Source organism: Abramis brama, assembly GCF_963993115.1.
Source record: "Abramis brama genome assembly, chromosome: 1".
NCBI classification, from domain to species: domain Eukaryota; kingdom Metazoa; phylum Chordata; class Actinopteri; order Cypriniformes; family Leuciscidae; genus Abramis; species Abramis brama.
Window position 1 is genome coordinate 24340171 of NC_139963.1, and position 15929 is coordinate 24356099.

At 42.7% G+C, this 15929-nt stretch overlaps 1 long non-coding RNA gene across 1 annotated transcript; it reads left to right on the forward strand.

Annotated features, from left to right (window-relative positions):
* The first annotated feature begins 5179 nt into the window (after positions 1-5179).
* LOC311094127 lies at positions 5180-10844 on the forward strand. The gene is made up of 2 exons (XR_014608570.1): positions 5180-5313; positions 10663-10844. It is a non-coding gene; the product is annotated as an uncharacterized lncRNA (long non-coding RNA).
* The last annotated feature ends 5085 nt before the right edge of the window (positions 10845-15929 follow it).

Here is a 15929-nt window from a genome sequence, read left to right on the forward strand (position 1 = left end):
AGCAACCCAAGCTTTATCATTTGTTCATTTGTATTATATCTGTTTTTTATTTGTTGAACATCAATTAAATTTTTACCCTTAAATGTGTTTGGGAGTTTTTTTGTATTTCCTAATTTGGGGAACAGACACAGTCTCTATATGATGATATCTAGGTGAAAGAGTCTCTATGTGATGGGATTTATCTGACCTCAGTAACCTGAGACAGCTAGCAGAAGGTCGGTTTAGCCAGTCTGTCTGCTTCCTGACCTGAGCCCCAATTTATGTTTGAGCTCTAAGACTATGTGCCATATTACTAGAGAGAAGAGCAGTACCATCCCAGGAGGGATGAATACCATCTCTTTTCAACAGGTCAGGTCTGCCCCAAAAACTTTTCCAATTGTCTATGAATTCTATATTATTTTGCGGACACCACTTAGACAGCCAGCCATTGAGTGAGGACAGTCTACTAAGTATCTCATCACTCCGGCGAACAGGAAGGGGGCCAGAGCAAAGTACAGTGCCTGACATCGTACTTGCGAGTTCATACACCTCTTTAACGTTAATTTTGGTGATCTCCGACTGGCGGAGTCGAACATCATTAGTGCCGACGTGAATAATAATCTTAGAGAATTTACGATTAGCATTAGCCAGCACTTTTAAATTTGCTTTGATGTCAGGCCCTCTGGCTCCTGGCAAACATGTGACTATGGTGGCTGGTCTCTATTTTCCGTGTAATAGAATCACCAATAACTAGGGCACATTCAACAGGATTCTCAGTGGGTGTTTCACTGAGTGGGGAGAATCTATTTGTTATGGTAATCGGAATGGAAGATCGGTGTTTTGTCCCATGACTACAGCGTCTCACGGTCACCCACTTGCCCTGCTGCATCGGCTCTACAGCCGGAACCGAACAATGTACAGAGTTCACTAAGCTAGTCGCATCTAAAGCAGTATCTAAAGCCCTTACATTCTTACTATCCTCGATTAAAGTTTGGATGCGTGTCTCTAGGTCTGAAATCTTCTCTGTCAGCCTGACTATCTCCCTGCATTTATCACATGAAAAGCCTGTGCTGACAGAGAAGGCTATGCTATACATGTGACACGAAGTGCAAGTGACAGTAACAGGAGAAGACATTACTAACCGTGTTTGCTGACTAATCCTACTTATCACAGTTGTTTGATAGACTCGTAAAAAGCGCAAGCACGCGGGAGAGAAAAAAAAGACGGCTAGCACAGATAGCAGGTTAACAGGCTAGCGAGATACTAGCGTGTTGTGCTAGCGATAACGATTTAGATAAAAGCTAGTGATGTCAGATTAATGTGATTAAGGCAAAATTAGACTATCTAAATATGTTGATGAGTAAGTTATATTTATCAATTTAAACAAAAAGGAATGATAGTAAATAGAGATTCAAAAGAGAAAGCTATACGGAGCTTACAGACGCAAACCAGCTGCAAGGCAGACAGGAGCAATCGATCAGCAGCAAGGCAGCTTGCTTTTAATGGAAAGAACTTACCTGTTCTTCTAATCACCTGTTTGTCTATGATCTGCTCTTGATGTTCAAGATGAGTGTCTCTCCTGTGAAAAGGATTTACCTGAATATTAAGTTTACCTGCTTTTGAAAGATCTGTATTAGTTTTTAAAGTTAAATTTCCATATTGACTCTGAGTTCTCCTTGAAATGCTTATCTGCTTTTTGTTTGTGGAGTCTCTTTGCTTTCAAGTCTGAAGCCTGGATTGAAGTAGATGTATCCTGTTTTTGAAAATACTATTTTGAAATACTTAATTCTTATGTGTACTCACCTCCAGCTACTTGCCGGTTTCTTCGTTTTCTTTTTTCTTTTTCTTTTTCTTTTTCTTTTTCTTTTTCTTTTTCTTTTTCTTTTTCTTTTTCTTTTTTTTTTTTGTGGATAAAAATACTGCACCTTTAATGTTAAAGTTTCTTTGTTTCATTATACAGTAATAGTGATCTGTAAATTGGTTTTATGTTGGAGAATACTGCCTCCAGTGTCATGCTTCTGCTTGTGTTTTCATACGTTTACACTACCATTAAAACCTTTGAGGAATAAATTACAATTTTAAAATGTAATTTATTCCTCTGATGGAAAAACTGAATTTTCTGCATCATTACTTCAGTCTTCAGTGTCACATGATCTTTCAGAAAGCATTCTAATATGCTGATTTGATGCTCAAGAAACATTTCATAATGTTGAACAGTGGAAACCATCTTTTTTCAGGATTCTTTGATTAGAAAGAACAGCATTTCTTTGAAATAGAAATCATTTGTAACATTATTTACTAGCAATTTAATGCATCTTTGCATTGTACATTTTCAAAAAAGTACTAATGTAACAGATATCAGATACATATATCAGATAAATATATTTGACATATTCTCCAAAAGTAAGATGACAGTTGGAAGAAGTTCGATATACATTTATTTGTATTGCGCTTCTCATAATACATATCGTTTTAAAGCAGCTTTACAGAAAATTCATGTTTCTACATTATAATTTAGAGTAATCTGTTATCAGAGATGACAATGTTAAAGTGTACAGTTCTACGATAATACAAATTATGCAGTTAGCTAATATCATGTATTCATTTAGGCAGAAATAATGATCTCATTAAAGCAATTATTACAAGTTGTGATCATGATTACAATATGTAGAAAATTTGGTAGTTGTGTATGTTCTGAAGTCCTCGCAGGGGTTGTATTTTCCAGCAAAAGATTTAATCTTCATTTCATTTGATATAATTGGACTACAAGGTAATGAGATGCATTATGTGAGTATTTGGCAAAAGAGATGTGTCTATAATCTAGATTTAAACTGTGAAAGTATGTCTGAGCCTCCACCATTATCAGGAAGGCTATTCCAGAGTTTAGGAGCCAAATGTGAAAACGCTCTCCCTCCTTTAGTGGACTTAGATATCCTAGGTACTACCAGAAGTACAAAGTTTTGTGACCTTAAAGAGCTTGGGTTGGATGGATGGATTGTAGGGTGATAGAAGATCAGTTAAATACACCGGAGCTAAACCATTTAGGGCTTTAGCAATACTCTGTAATCGATACTGAACTTAAAAGGTAACCAGAGATGATAAAATTGGTGTCATATTTTCTTGACCTAGTAAGATCTGTAGAAGCTGAATTTTGGACTAACTGTGGTTTGTTTGAGTATGCAGGACAACCAGCTAGTAATGCATTACAGTTGTCCAGTCTAGAGCTCATGAATGCATGAACTAACATTTCTGCATCAGAAACAGATGGCATGTTCTGTAGCTTAGTGATGTTTGAGAGGTGGTAAAAGGCTTGTTTTGTAACATTTTGAAAAATAATTATCAAAAGACAAGCTGAAGGATGAAGTAACAGTACATCCTTCTAGATGCAAATTGTATAAGAGATTCTGTGTTCAGGTTTTTGGTCTAGTAAGTAACACCTCAGTCTTATCCAAATTTAATAGAAGAAAATGACATGTCATCTATTATTTTATATCTTTAACAAACTCTATTAACTTGGATAATTTAGAAATTTCATCTGGTCATGATGAAATATATAACAGGTTCATCAGCATAACAGTGGAAACTAATTCCATGTTTTCTACCAAGAAGCAGCATGCTATTGAATCCAAGAGGCAGCATGCTATTGAAAATAATAGAGGGCCTAAAACAGACCCTTGTGGCACTCCATAATTTACTGACTTAAACTTAGATTAGAAAATTGTAACAAACAGATAGGTATGATTTAAACCACCCTAATGCCAGTCCCTGAATACTGAATAAGTTTGTTTATTTGTTAATCTAAATCAAATCAAATCAAATCAAGTATATTTGTATAGCGCTTTTCACAATACAGATTGTATCAAAGCAGCTTCACAGTATTAAAATAAAATAATACAACAAAGTTTGTTTCTAGTGGAATTTATTGATTGATAGAATAAAATTAAATATCCCCAAAATATCCCCAACTGAGCAAGCCAAAGGCAACAGTGGCAAGGAACCGAAAAAACTCCATCAAGCGGCCTAATGGTGTCCTAAAACTCCATCAGGTGACCTAATGGAGAAAAAAAAAACCTTGGGAGAACCCAGGCTCAGTCAGGGGCCAGTTCTCCTCTGGCATTTATGAACTAGAGGCCGGATTGTAGTTTGAAACTGTGAGATTAACAATATTATATGAATGCCTGGCTGAAAAGATGCGTCTTTAATCTAGTTTTAAACTGGGAGAGTGAGTCCGAGCAACGAACAGTATCAGGAAGGCTATTCCAGAGTTTTGGAGCCAAATGTGAAAATGCTCTCCCTCCTTTGGTTGATCTGTATATCCTAGGTATGACCAAAAGCCTTGAATTTATTGATCTTAAAGAGCGCGATGGATTATAGGGTGATAGAAGATCCGCTAAATAGACTGGAGCTAAGCCGCTTAGGGCTTTATAAGTCAGTAGCAATACCTTATAATTAATACGGAACTTTATAGGTAGCCAATGTAGTGATGATAAAATCGGTGTTATATGATCATATTTTCTTGATCTAGTAAGAACTCTAGCGGCTGCATTTTGGACTAACTGTAGCTTGTTTATTGAGGATGCAGGACAACCGGCTAATAAAGCATTACAGTAATCTAGTCTCGAGGTCATGAATGCATGAACTAACCTTTCTGCATCAGAAACTGATAGCATATTACGTAGCTTAGCAATGTTTCTAAGGTGGAAAAAGGCTGTTTTTGTAACATACGAAATATGATTTTCAAAAGACAGGTTACAATCGAGTATAACACCCAGGTCTTTTACTGTAGAGGATAAAGTAACAGGACATCCTACGATGTCAAAGTTGTATTGTGAGAGGTTCTGTGGGCGGTTTTTTGAACCGATAAGTATTACCTCTGTCTTGTCTGGATTTAATAAAAGAAAATTACGCGTCATCCAATCTTTTATATCTTTAACACACTCTGTCAATTTGGATAATTTAGCGTTTTCATCCGGCCGTGATGAAATATATATTTGAGTGTCATCAGCATAACAATGGAAACTAATTCCATGTTTCCTTATAATATTTCCAAGTGGCAGCATATATATTGAGAATAACAGAGGGCCCAACACAGATCCCTGCGGCACTCCATAGTTTACTGGAATTATGATCGATTTTTCTCCATTTAAATAGACAAAATGGTAGCGGTCTGATAAGTATGATCTAAACCAGCTTAATGCTTGTCCTTGAACACCAGTATAATTTTGTAGTCGATCTAAGAGTATTGTATGATCTATAGTATCGAACGCAGCACTTAGATCAAGTAAAACTAGTATTGAGATGCAGCCTTGGTCAGAATCTAAGAGTAAATCATTTGTGTTCCCTTTCAAGGGAACTCCCGTTGCGTCGAGAATGACGCTATGGGGAACGCTTTGCGTGATGACGTCTTGAAGCACATGTAAAATCAGTCCAATGGTGTGGCGGAACGTCAGAGGCGGGTGACGTCACGTACCAGGAAACTATAAAAGCCGGCCCGAAACAGAAAACGAAAGCTTTCTGAGTCTTCAGTCGCGCTCTGTGTTGAATTCTGTCCTTGTTATTTGGTGTTGTCTGTCTATATATATATATTTATTCAGATATGGCGAGCAAGCAGCAGTATCGAGTGTGTGTCCATCCCTGCCCGCGTTATTTAACGGGAGGTGACACACACACTCTTTGTGTTGTTTGTTTGGGAGAGGAGCATGCCCAGTCAGCACTCGAGGGTGGTGACTGTGTGCATTGCTGTGCGCTTCCATTGCGGACGCTCCGATCCCGTTTGGCTCGGTTCAATCCCGACCACGTTCCCCAGGGCTCGGGTCCCGCCGCGGCTGAGGCTCGGCGGCGATCTCAGACCTGGGGTTCGCAAATGGATCTGTCAGTGGATGTTGAGACGGGCTCTGCCTTATCTCAGCCTCTTACTGACAGATCCAGTGCCTCTCATCAGGGTGTGGAAGCACGCGCTGCGGTTTCTTCCCCCCCGATAGAGGCACCAATACTGCAACTATCCAGCTCTGAGGAGTTGGATGTTGTGAGTATTGAAGCTGAGTCTGAGGATTCGCCACCTCAGTCTCATGCATTCGAAGAACTGCTCGATGTAGTTACAAGAGCAGTAGACAGACTTTCTCTTAAATGGCCAGAGGATAGGCAGGACGTTCGTTCGAAAAGCAAGCTCGACGAACGCTTCCTGCCATCTCGTACACAGCCTCAGCGTAGGAGTCTTCCGTTTTTCCCCGATCTCCACACCGAGGTGTCGAGATCGTGGGGAAAACCTATGTCATACAGAGTATACACACCTCAAACATCACATTACTCTTCCATCTACAAATATAAAGAGTATGGTTATGGGGAGATGCCGAAGGTGGAAGAGACGCTTGCGAGCTATCTCTCTCCAGCAACGGCATCTTCCCTGAAGGCTCCTACACTCCCCACCAAACCAGTTAAATTCACTTCCTCCCTGATTCATAAATCGTATGCAGCCGCTGGTCAAGCTGCAGCGTGTCTGCATACGATGTCCCTTATGCAAGCATATCAGGCAGAATTACTGGGTGATTTAGAGGAGGGCGGGGGTATTGGTCCCGACACAGTAGCCGAACTGCGTAGAGCCACAGATTTGTCTCTCAGGGCCACCAAGGAGACCGCTAAATCAATCGGGCGGTCTATGGCAGCCCTGGTGGCCACTGAGAGGCATCTGTGGCTCAATCTGAGTGACATCAAAGATAGAGAAAAACATGTTCTTTTAGATGCTCCGGTTTCTACTGTTGGGCTATTTGGAGATGCAGTGAACAGTGCGGTAGCTAAATCGCAAGAAGCTTCAAAACAGGCTGCTGCACTCCAGAAACTTCTCCCCCGCCGCTCTTTCATTGAGGCTGCTGAGCGGGAGCAGCCTCACTCCTCTAAAAAGAGCGCTGATCATCGTGCCACTCAAAAGCAGAGTGTGTCCTCCCGTGCTCCCCCACAAAAATCTCGGGGACACGGAGGGCGCGCTCAAACCCAGCAGTCTTCGAGGGGTAGAGCGGATCTGCGGACCGTTATTACTGCCAAGAAGGCTGCTGGGAAGAAATCCTGACGTCCGAGGGCTCAGGACAAATGAGGGTAGTCCCCCCCGAAGCAGAGCGGTTAACACCTCTTTTTACGGTGCCCGTCTCTCTTCGGTACCCTCAGGGGACCGTTCTGCCAACCCTGCCGCCTCAGGTGTTACAGGGCGCAGCGGTCTCCGGCGAGCACATATCTCAAGGACCACCCGGAAACGTAGTGGCCTCGGGATGCCCGCCCCCTCCGAGGAGGGCGTTAGAGCAGTCTGTTCGGTCGTTCCCTGCCGGTGCGCCGTTACAGGGCGACGAATTGACTACTCAACAACAACAAAATCCAGAAACCAGTCTCGAGAGGCTGGTACCTCTAGTAGAATCTTTGACAGCGTGGAAGCTACTGTCAAATGTTTCTCGTTGGGTCCTGCAGACCGTAGAAAAAGGGTATCAGATACAATTCAAGAAACGCCCACCTCGGTTTATGGGGGTCCTGCCCACAGTGGTGGGCCCCGAGCAGGTTCTGGTTATGGAACAGGAAGTAAACACTCTGTTAGAGAAAGGGGCCATAGAATATGTACCTCCCTCCGACAGGGAAACCGGGTTTTACAGCCGGTACTTCATAGTTCCAAAGAAGGACGGGGGATTGCGTCCCATTTTAGATCTTCGAGTTCTGAACGAGTCAGTCATGCAGCTCAAGTTCAAAATGTTAACATTGAGACAGATCGTGCCACAGATCAGGTCCGAGGACTGGTTTGTCACGATAGACCTCAAGGACGCATATTTCCATATTTCCATCCGTCCGTGTCATTGGAAGTTCCTGAGGTTTGCTTTCGGGGGCAAAGCATACCAATATCGTGTTGTTCCATTCGGCCTAGCTTTATCACCCCGCACTTTCACCAAATGCATGGATGCAGCTCTGGCGCCGCTGCGCCTCCAGGGTATTCGCATCATGAACTACATCGACGATTGGTTGATCTTAGCTCAGTCGCATCAGTTGGCGGTTCAACATCGAGATGTTGTTCTCGCCCACATGAAAGAGCTGGGGTTACGGCTGAACGCCAAGAAGAGTGTGTTTTCTCCTCTCCAGAGGACCACTTTTTTAGGCGTGGTTTGGGACTCAGTGTCGATGCAGGCGCGCCTGTCACCGCCACGTATAGAGTCCATCCTTGCAGCTGTGAAAAGTGTAAAGCTAGGCCAGCTACTCACTGTCAAACAGTTCCAGAGACTGTTGGGTCTCATGGCAGCAGCTTCCAACGTGATACCTTTTGGACTACTGCACATGAGGCCCCTGCAGTGGTGGCTCAGGACCAGGGGGTTTTCCCCGAGGGGCAACCCATTTCGCACAATCAGGGTCACGCGGCGATGCTTACGTGCCCTGGTTATGTGGAAGAAACCTTGGTTCCTGTCCCAGGGCCCAGTGTTGGGAGCTCCTTGTCGTCGCAAACTGCTAACGACGGATGCTTCCCTCACGGGTTGGGGAGCGATCCTGGAGGGTCGCTCATCTCAAGGTCTGTGGGAAGACCATCATCGTTCCTGGCATATCAATCGCCTAGAGATGTTAGCTGTCTTCCGGGCTCTGAGGAGCTTTATCACAGATCTCAGGGGACACCATGTGTTAGTACACACGGACAACACGTCGGTAGTCGCCTATATCAACCACCAAGGGGGTTTGCGCTCGCGCCCGTTATCCAACTTGGCACGCCATATCCTCTTGTGGTCCCAGGGGAAGTTACTGTCACTCAGGGCAGCTTACATCCCCGGGGTCCAGAATATAGGAGCAGACACTCTGTCGAGGCAGGGGCCGAGGCCCGGGGAATGGAGGCTCCACCCCGAGGTGGTGGAGCTGATATGGAGGGAGTTTGGCCAAGCTCAAGTGGATCTGTTTGCGTCTCGAGAGACGTCTCACTGTCCACTTTGGTTCTCCCTCACGCATCCAGCTCCTCTGGGACTGGATGCTATGGTGCAGACGTGGCCGAGGCTACGTCTGTACGCTTTTCCCCCAGTTGCTCTGCTCCCGGGAGTTCTGGAGAGAGTTCGCAGGGACCGGGTTTGCCTGCTTCTTATAGCCCCGCGCTGGCCGGGCAGAGTATGGTTTCCCGATCTTGTGTCGCTCCTCGACGGGCCTCCTCTGGAGCTACCCGTCAGGAGGGACCTTCTGTCCCAGGCGGAGGGCTCGATATTTCACCCCCGCCCAGAACTGTGGAACCTGTGGGCTTGGCCTCTGAGGGGGCCCAGCTCATAGAGTCAGGTCTCTCAACTGAGGTTGTGGAGACCATTCTACAGTCCAGAGCTCCCTCCACGAGGAAACTTTATGCCCTGAAGTGGAGAGTCTTCACTTCTTGGTGTAGTGACCGTCGGTTGGATCCAGTCAACTGCCCAATTGGTACAGTGCTGGAGTTCCTGCAGGACCGGTTCACTGCAGGTCTGACCCCGTCCACCTTAAAGGTTTATGTGGCGGCCATAGGTGCTTACCACATTCCTTTGGGTGGAATGTCTGTGGGGAAAGACCCCTTGGTATCTCGTTTCCTTCGTGGCACTTGGAGGCTGAGGCCTGCAGTTCGCTCTAGGGTGCCACCATGGGACTTGTCCATTGCACTTCAAGGCCTGTCCCTGGCCCCCTTTGAGCCCATTGAGGAGGTTCCTGAGAAGTTTCTAACTTTGAAAGCTCTTTTTCTTCTGGCTATCTCTTCTCTCAAGAGAATTGGGGATCTTCAAGCATTGTCGGTTGCTCCGTCATGCTTAGAGTTTGCTCCGGGTATGGTGAAAGCTTTTCTACATCCGAGACCGGGTTATATCCCCAAGGTCCCCACTAATGTGGTCAGACCTATTGTCCTGCAGGCCTTCTGTCCTCCTCCCTTTCAAAATGCTGACCAGGAGGCTAATAATTTGCTTTGCCCTGTGCGGGCGTTAGACGCGTATGTCCACAGAGCTGCCCTGTGGCGTAAAAGTGATCAATTATTTGTGTGCTTTGGGTCCCCTAACAAAGGAGGTCCAGTGTCTAAGCAAAGGATGAGCAAGTGGGTGGTCGAGGCTATCTCACTTGCTTATGAGGCGGCTGGGCAGCCTTCTCCTTTGGCTGTCCGGTCGCACTCGACGAGGAGTATGGCGGCCTCTAAGGCCCTTATTTCAGGAGTTTCTTTACAGGACGTCTGTGATGCGGCAGGCTGGTCCTCACCGCACACTTTCGTCAGGTTTTACTCTCTGGATCTAGACTCTGCTCCAGGGTCTCATGTTTTGTCTTCCTAGTGCTGCTCTCCAGATTACACACAGGACAGACATTCGTAGCTATGGAGGCGCTGGTATAGACGTTCCCCATAGCGTCATTCTCGACGCAACGGGAGTTCCCTTGAAAGGGAACGCCTCGGTTACGACTGTAACCTCGGTTCCCTGAAGAGGGAACGAGCGTTGCGTCGCCTTGCCATATCTCCTTCATGCCTGTCAGCTCGATTTCAGACTTTTACGAAGCTTTCGTTTTCTGTTTCGGGCCGGCTTTTATAGTTTCCTGGTACGTGACGTCACCCGCCTCTGACGTTCCGCCACACCATTGGACTGATTTTACATGTGCTTCAAGACGTCATCACGCAAAGCGTTCCCCATAGCGTCATTCTCGACGCAACGCTCGTTCCCTCTTCAGGGAACCGAGGTTACAGTCGTAACCGAGGCGATTTTAACGAGCGCAGTTTCAGTGCTATGGTGCGGCCTGAATCCTGACTGAAACTTTTCATAGATATCATTTTCTTGCAAGAAAGAGCCCAGTTGAGTGGACACAACTTTTTCTAGTATTTTAGACATAAAAGGTAGATTTGAAATGGGTCTATAATTTGCTAGATTATGCGGGTCTGATTGTGGTTTCTTAATGAGAGGTTTTATCACTGCCAGTTTAAATGTTCTTGGAACATGACCTAAAGATAAAGATGAGTTAATAATATTGAGGAGAGGCTCTTCCACTACAGGTAACACTTCCTTCAGTAGTTTAGTTGGTATAGGATCTAATAAACATGTTGTTGTTTTAGATGAAGTGATAAGTTTATTTAACTCTTTTTGTTCTATAGTTGTAAAGCACTGTAATTGTTCTTGCGGGGGGAAAATTGAGGCTGAATTATAAGGTGCGATTGAGGATTGAACGTTTACAATTGTGGTTCTGATGTTTTCTATTTTCTCAGTGAAGAAGTTCATGAAATCATTACTACTAAACTGTAACGGGATATTTTGTTCGGGTGACGTCTGTTTATTTGTTAGTCTAGCCACGGTGTTAAATAAAAACCTAGAACCTAATCTAGCCACTGTACTAAATAAAAACCTTGGATTTTTTTTTTTTTTTTTTTTTTTGATGAGTTTGCGGAGATGCTTGACCCTGGCTGCTTTTAGAGCCTTTTTATAACAGGAAGTGCTGTCTTTCCACGCAATTCTAAAGACCTCTTAATGAGTTTTCATTTCCATTTGTGTTCTAGGTTATAAGTTTCTTACTTGAGAGCACAAATAATACTTTCGTACCATGGTGCATTACTTTTCTCTCTAACCTTTTTTAATCTGATGGGTTCAACAGTTTCTGTTGTCCTACAGAAGATAGTGCCCATACTGCTAGTCATTTAATCAACTTCCTTTGTGTTTATAGGAACACTGAGCAGTTGATACACATCAGGTAGGTTGTTTGTGAATCCATCTTGAGTGGTTGGGTTAATTGTTCTTCCTGGTCAATAACGTGGAGCAATATGGCAAATATCAGCAGTACGCAGTATGCACATTACAAGCCAGTGATCAGTGACATCATCACTTTGCGGTAGGTTATCTATATCAGTAAGATATAACTAATATAACTAAATTCAGTGTATTATTAAAACGATGAATGGGTCTGAGGATAGTTTTCTTGACAAGTTCTGAGAGAAAATCCGCAAACTCTTTTAGGAAATCAACATAGGACCCTGGAGTTCTACAGTATACACTTCAAATGAATTAAACCTGTGTCCTCTTTTCTGAGTAACATTAAGAATATCTCTACAGATTGTTGCAACACTGCCGCCACGACCAATCAGATGAAGCTCATGCTTATAACAGTAGCCTGGTAGAGTAGACTCATTAAGGCCGAAATAATCACTTGGTTTAAGCCAGGTTTCAGTAATGCAGAATACATCAAAACTCTGTGATCATTTAATTTACAATAAATGTAAGTCAATATACCCAGAAAAGCTTCTTGTCCCAGGTAGAGTGTCATTTTACCCCCTTTTCATGATTTCATTTAGCAATTTTCTGCTATAAAAACTTGATTCTTATAATCCTGTACATGCTTAACTCTTAGGATCTTATACTCTCTAACTATGCTATATCATACTAAATGTGTTACAGTTTAGCAGATAATTCACAATATCTCAAGGGGGCTATTTTCACCAATCTTAGCTTGGGGCTTGACTTCAGTTTCTGGTTCATTTAGTAAGTATTCTAGCAGTTTCTGTAAGGCATTGTGTAAACAGAACTATAGTCATAGAGTAATTGCTCTGTCATGGACTGTCTCCAGCTCTTCTTCATGATTTTCTTTTGTCAAAATTATTCTTTTCATTCTCTGTTTCTGTTTTCTCTCATTTTCTCCTCCTCAGTCTCGATGAATGGTGCGGTGATAAGAAGGTCAGATATACCAATGGGACATTTCTGCTCGTAGAACTTTATGACTTTTTAATGGGACTGCAATCACTCCAGCCTGCTGCAATCACAGCCAATTAGCAGCTTCTGCTCGTTAACACTGCTCCCAACACTGCACTAATTCGAGGTTAATTTGGTTTGATTGGGAAATTTTTTGAATCTTTGTGTGATACGAGGGCGTGATGATAGATGACCGCAATCTTCAACATGCTTTAATTCCTTTAGGGAAATGCATGTGGGCGCCATGTTTGTGAAAGCTTGTGTGTTTGAAGGGGTTTATGGAAAGATATACTCTTTCAGCTCATGAACCGTCAGCCCACCACATCCTAAACCAGGCGGTAAGAGGTCCAGTCTCTAAATTTCCTTTCCAGCAAAGGTCCGAAAAGTACTTATCACTTAGACTGGAGCCAATATGTTAAATGGTCATGAAATGAAATACACAAGGTGCATTTCACAAATAGTCATTGCAGGAGAGATTTCACTTTCAGAAAATGAGATGATCTCAAGGATTGTTTTTTTTTTTTTTTTAGTTCAAGGGTTTGTGGCTTCAAATTTAGCTTGACTTGCATTTGTAACTAATTTGTTACTGATGATTGTATCATGATTTGACAGTATATTATGAAATGGCACCATCTGGTTTGTTTTCTATTTGGTTTGGTGTAAATGAAATCCTGCATCAAAACTTAAATGTTGTCATTATCAGAACAGTCAGTTTAAGTCTGTTGGCTGTGCATGAGAATCAAGTGCAAGACACGTAAGGTATAATGTACAATCAGCATGTCATTATCGCATAATAATCCCCAGCGCTTACAGGAGGGACCTGAAAATGTTTATTTAGTTATAATTACTATATAACTGTACATTATCCCACTTATTACAAGGCTGCTTACTGAATAAATGAACAATTGATATGAGCTGAAATAATTTGATTATGTTAAAGAAAAGGACAGCGGAGTGCTATGAGAAAACTAGCACAGTGTAAGAAAATTGTTTGTCAGGAGCAATGCTCAAATACAGAGTTTGGTCATTGTGCAAAAACCTTTGCCACAACTGACAATTTAGAATTTTTGAGCTGTGTAATAAATTGTGCTAAGTAGCTTTCCTGCAATTGTGAATTTTGTAGTATACATTTCCTGCCTTATCATGGTATAGATAATGCTGCTCCTGTGTCACTTTTGAAGCGTAAAGATGCCTTCAATGTTCCTCATTGAGAAAAAGCACTATTTATGTTAATTTATGAGAAGTGTTTCACAGGCTGGATGGAAGCAATCTGGACAGGCACGCGGTGCGCTAATTGGTGACCTCTGTTCTAAAGGCACACGGCTGAGGCTTGAGTTTTTAAAGGGAGACATCACAGCTGTTATATGAATGAGTCTGGGCTTCTGTTCAGCCTGCAGAAACTGCCTGTGAATGAGACAATGAGCAGGTTCAGCCAACTGTGACAATCACACCAGTTGTTCAGTAGTCTGTCAGATCATAAACTTCATAATTTGTGTTTTCTGAAGCACACACACGCACACATTCTCACACATGCGCGCCCAGGCTTGGCTTTTCTTTTAGTTGGTCATTTGCGGCAGACAAAAAGGTTGCATAAATCAAAACAGATGAGTATCATAAATGTCACTTTTAAAATGTCAGTGGAAATAATGCACTTTGTCACAGTGATGCAAGAGATCTGCAACTTCTGAAAAGCTGAGTTGATATTCCACTAAGGTCAGAGGTCAAGTTTTTAACTGTATTTGTGATGACAGGTGGGGTTTCTCTTATGCAAATTCTCACATTTCTCTCACTATGAAGTAAGAGATTGACTGGAAAAGCGGGGGGTGGCTAGATAAGTGGATATCAAGGGTAACAGAAAGACTGATAAAACAATTAATTTGAAAGAGTTGATGATGAAGAGGTTAGGCAGATAGTTAAAATGAAAGACAGAGGTTTCTAGAGACAGCATTAGAAGGATGTGTTTTCATTTATGATCTGTATGTGTGTGTTGTGTTTGTATGGATTAGACTTGTGTGTCTGTGCTGCTGCGGGGAGATTACAGAAAGTGACCGATTAATATCCTGCCATTGCTGGCGTTGATGTAAATTAATTTCCTCTTTATAAACATTTAAAGTTCACATGCATGCTCATTGGACAAGCAGCAGTATACCAGAGAATTAGTATACCAGTAGATCTGATCATCGAAAAATTAAAGGGAGAAAATATAATGCTCAATATGGCGGCATTTCTTTTAAATATGCCATTTTTACCTTTCCCCCCCAAGCATATTTGTATCTAAAGTGGCTAAATTTATGACACCATTGTTATCTGGCTTTGAATTGAATTAAGTTATTCAAAATAGAATTTATACCTGTGGCTGAATTTTCTCCTGTCTTCAGTGTCACATGATCCATCAGAAATCATTCTAATATGCTGATTTGCTGCTAAAAAATATTTATTATTATTATCAATGTTGAAAACAGTTGTGCTGTTTTTTTTTTTTGTTGTTTTTTTTTTTAACCGTGATGTTTTTCAGTATTCTTCGATGAAAAGAAAGTTCAGAAGATAAAAAATAGATATTAAATATAGCTGCGAGCAGCGATTGCGGGCCCAAGCCGGTGGCACCGCCACCCTGGTGCCTTTAGTTAAACTAAAGCCACTGGGGTGGTGGTGTCACCGGCTTGGGCCCTCCATCGCTGCTCACAGCTATATTTATATATATATATATATATATGTATATGTATATGTATATATGCCAGTTGGTGGCGCTATAACTTTGACTCCCAATAGTTACATCCATCTGATCGGCCTCTTACCACGAACACACTGCTGAAGTTTCATCAAGATCAGTTAACGTACGCAGAAGTTATATTACTTCGTGTTTCTCTTTTCTCGCCATTGTTTCCTCGCCACGGCCAAACCATTCGAGATATCAAAAACCCATCCGGAATTTATCATCCTCAATGTCTTGACTTCATGCTGACCGAGTTTGGAGGCGATTGGATGAATTCTCTAGGATGAGTACATCAAATTCCACAGCATGCGTTTTTCAAACAACCCATAATAGCCGACTTCCTGTTGGGCGGAGCTAATAACTTAGAGTGCGGAAGTTGTTCGGCCCGATGAGATCTATATGTGTACCGAGTTTCATATTAATTCATGCAAGCGTGTTTGATATATGGACCAAGTTTTTAGACCGTGTCCAAGGGGGCGCTGTTGAGCCCCCCTGCCACGCCCGGGTACCAGCTTCAGCCCGGCTCTGATGACTGTGGGTTCTGACCTGTGTGGAAAGTTTCAAGAGTTTTTGAGCACATT